The following is a 3,944-nucleotide window of genomic DNA, read 5'->3' on the forward strand; positions in this document are numbered from 1 at the left end:
CGGATCTTCTTTCATCAAGTCTTGTCGCAATTAGCTCTTTTTGCAGGCCGTGGTTATATTGCTGGTGAATGCAATAGTAGATGATTGGCCGCAAATTGGACTCCATTGAGGCGCCGCTTTTATGACATTCTGAACTTCGTCGTGTCAGGTGAACTGTAAATACGTAATCTACTTCACTTCATAGTTAAATAAGTGCTAAGTATTTTTACAAAAATTGACAAACCTTGAGGCAAGGGAAAGAAACTTGCACTTAAAAATGTTGGATGCAATTGGCTGTGCTTGTTTGGTGAGATTACTATTTTGAAGTCTCATAAGGCTGTAGTCTATACTCATTGGCAGGATTCTGAGACGACTGACCAAAATCAAGAGGAAGAGGAGCTCAAGGTAATCCTGAGCATGGAAACTAAATCAAAATTCGAGTATGATGTGTTTTTGAATTTTAGGGGACCGGATGTGCGTCAGGATTTTGCTTCTTTCCTTTGTACCATGTTGATGGGCGCCAGAGTCGATGTTTTCTTAGATGGCAAAGAACTCCAAAAGGGTGAAGAAATTGGTAAAGAGCTTTTGAAAGCGATTGACAAGACTTGAATCTACATACCTATCCTCTCTAAGGGTTATCCTACCAGTTCGTGGTGTTTTCGTGAGGTTGCACACATGGTAGAATGCACATCAAAATCAAAGGGGAAGAAAGTGATACTGCCCATTTTCTATCACGTGGATCCTACTGATGTTAAGCTCAAAACCCAATTGTACAAGAGAGCTATATCTGAGCACAAGATGAAGTTTGCCTCCAAGGAATTGAAGTGGTGGGAAAATGCCCTTGTAGAGGTTGCCCATATAAAGGGATGGCATCTTAATGTTAAAAATGACGAAAGGTAATTTTCCTCGACTTTTTGGTTAGCAAGCCCAATACTTACATTTCATTGGATGAAATTTACTCCCTTGAAATTTCCAAATATTTTTGGCTATTTTTTGCTAATATTTGCCTTGGAAGTTAGTGAAAGCTAGACCCAACACCCGATAACCCGCGTAACGAACCGCCATCCCGTCAAGGCATTTTCCAATTCTTGTTGGGTTAACCCAATATGACACGACAGGTAAATACCCACTTCACACTTAGTAATAACTTTTACTTAATCACGTCATCACAATAGAAGAGGAAAATTGTCCAAAATTTTTTAAATCTATTGTGCTTTGTCAATCGAATCTAGAAAATTGAACTTTTGCACTCTATTGGGAGGTTAGTGAAGATTGCAGGTTTTTCGTTAAGGGGGTGCTAGGAGATAGAGGTGCCTCCACACTCTCCTGAAGGACTTAAAGCTTACACAACCGTGTTGATGTGGGTGTTGTGATAAAGGAGCTTCCGTACCCTTGTGAAAAATAAACCTGTTGGTTTAGTTGGACTTGAAATGTTAAAGACCGTCAATCTACCGGATTCAATTGGAAATTTGAAGAAGTTGAAAGTAACTAGAATGGACTCTTTAGTAATAAGAAAGTTACATAGGTCATATATAAGTCTGACAGGTGAAATTTCCAGTGAAATTTCCTGATTTCTCAAGATTTTATTAGGAACTCGTGTTCAATTTGCTTATCTCGTAATTCAAGTTCTGTAGCAATCAACATATTAATTTGAATAGATCCATGGATTTTAAATATTTGTTCATCAAAGAGCTAATGGCAAATGATCCCTTCAAGCAGATCCTTATAGTTCATCATAGCCAGAGGCATTGAGTGGGGGAAAATAGACCATAAGTTCTTCTTCTTCTTTTTTTGTCTCTTCTTTGGTGTATGAGTTAAAATGATCTTCAAGTTATGTTTCTTCGAGTCACCAATGTGAACTTTTCGTTCTTTGTGTGTTGCCGCAGCCCTGAAGAAGTGGTCGAATTGACTATCGAGAGGTTTCGAGACATCTGATGGATGTCAACGCCAGATTTTGATAGAAGTTTAATTCAAGATGGGTGATAGTCGATACACGTTGTAAGCCTGTACAAAATTTTGGGAGAACGCAGATGGGCACAAGATCTCTTCTAGAAAGTTATCTAACTTTCCTAGCACAAATACTTGAGGAATTTCAACATAAATCTTATGGACGTTTACTGAACTTTAGCGTACTTGCTATCAAGCCAATGAATTTTGATTTCTTTCATTAAGAGCAGGAAACTTTACCATTTTTTTTTCAATCTAATGATGCATTTTTGCTAGATTCCACATAAATTGAAAATCTTCCATTAAAATGCTGACATGGTGAAAATGTGGTTAATTTTTCTGATGCCATGTAGCTACACATGTTCACTCATCACTATCATGTGTCCACCACATTAATACATCGCTAGAAAAGTGATTGTTGCGGTTAAAAAGTACATCAATTGTAAAAAAAAAAAAAAAAAAAAAAAAGAAGAAGGTACAGTGCTATGAGTGGTAGAATAATTACAAAATCTACCAAAATTCAGTCACATATAGATATAGATATTAAAAGTATTTGCATTGCTAGTATTAAAATTTACAAAAAAAAAAAAAAATTATTATTATTTTTAAAAAATGGAATCTGGCTCGGCTCGTTTTTTTTTTTCTTTTTTTTTAACCCACGCGGGCCGGCCCACGAGCGGGTCTTGTTCCTTCCCTCACGTTGCGCAACAGCAACATGCAGAAGCATATCAGCAGGAACAGAAGCAGAGCAAGCCGCGGCACAATCCTAGGGTCAGGGATCAGTCGACCATGGCAGGCTGGCGGCGGCAGAAGCCATGTGCGCCAGCCTGTAGTCTTTGAAGAGAAAGAAAATCAGCCAAAAGGGTTTCGGGGAAGAGCTTGAGAAACGGAGAGAGGAGAGCTTTCTTTTTTTTTTTTTTTTTATAACAAGGGGCGACAGAGAGAGGGTGAGGGCTCCAAACATCTCGGCCACGAGCGGACCCGTCCGACGACCGCTCCCGGCCCCGAACAGGTAAGCCTCGGCTCTGCTATTGTCCTGTTTTGACTGCGCCAGGCCGGAGCTCGTGGCCGTCCGGTTCACCCGATCTCCGCCCCCGTCGGTCCTATGCTCTGTTGTCATCTGTCTCTGCTTGTCTTCCGTCGAGAACCCAGCGTGGGTTCGAGTCCTGTTCGAGTCGAAAACTCCATTACCAGGGTCGCACGTCGCCCGTTTGTGAAAATGCCTCGACTAGATCCGCAAACTTTTTCTTGAGTTCGATTTGCTTCGGGAAACATAGGTCGTTTCGCGCATCCTTTGTTTGCGTCGTGACGGGTTTGTGGAGGGGTAACGTTTACAGGGGCTGGGAGTTGGCTTGGCCGAGGACAACTCCGCGTCGCTCGGACTTCGACTAATGGAGGAGTCAGGGTCTGTAACGATTTGGTCTGAGTCGGGTCTGTCGAGCACAAATCGCTCATGAAGACTTTCCAATAGCCGATGGTGGTCGTTGGAGGATCGAGTGATTCTTGATATAACATAGGATAGTTAGCGTTCTGCTGTTCTGGGTTTAATGGACGTCGTTGGTTTCTGGGCGTGCTGGAGAAGACGTGACGGAGCAAGCGTGGTAGGCGATAAGGGCATATAGGGTTTTAGTGCAGGTGGGCGTGGTTCTAATTATTATTGGGCTGGTGCTTCCGGCCTTATACTGACTAATTGAAAGAGGGCTTCAGTAAGGGGCTTGGTGTTGCTTTAGGAAGAGTGTGGGCTTGCGAAGTTTTAATTAAAATAGGCCGAAGTAGTAAGCCTATTTGAAGCATGTCCTTTTAATAACCCAAACCTGACCTTGGTTTGGACACGGGCCGTAGAATTAGGCCCGTGCCTTCACAAGCCCAGTCCCATTTTCGGACCGGGTCCAGAAGGCCCATTTTTGTTTTACGGGCGGGGCCTCAATTTTGAGGTAGACTGGGCCTTCACATCAGGCCCAGTCTGTGTGAGGGTCTGGCGACCCGGGCCGGATCGGGTCGCTATTTCCAGATTAAAA

This window comes from Eucalyptus grandis, chromosome 8 (assembly GCF_016545825.1).
Source record: "Eucalyptus grandis isolate ANBG69807.140 chromosome 8, ASM1654582v1, whole genome shotgun sequence".
Taxonomy (NCBI): domain Eukaryota; kingdom Viridiplantae; phylum Streptophyta; class Magnoliopsida; order Myrtales; family Myrtaceae; genus Eucalyptus; species Eucalyptus grandis.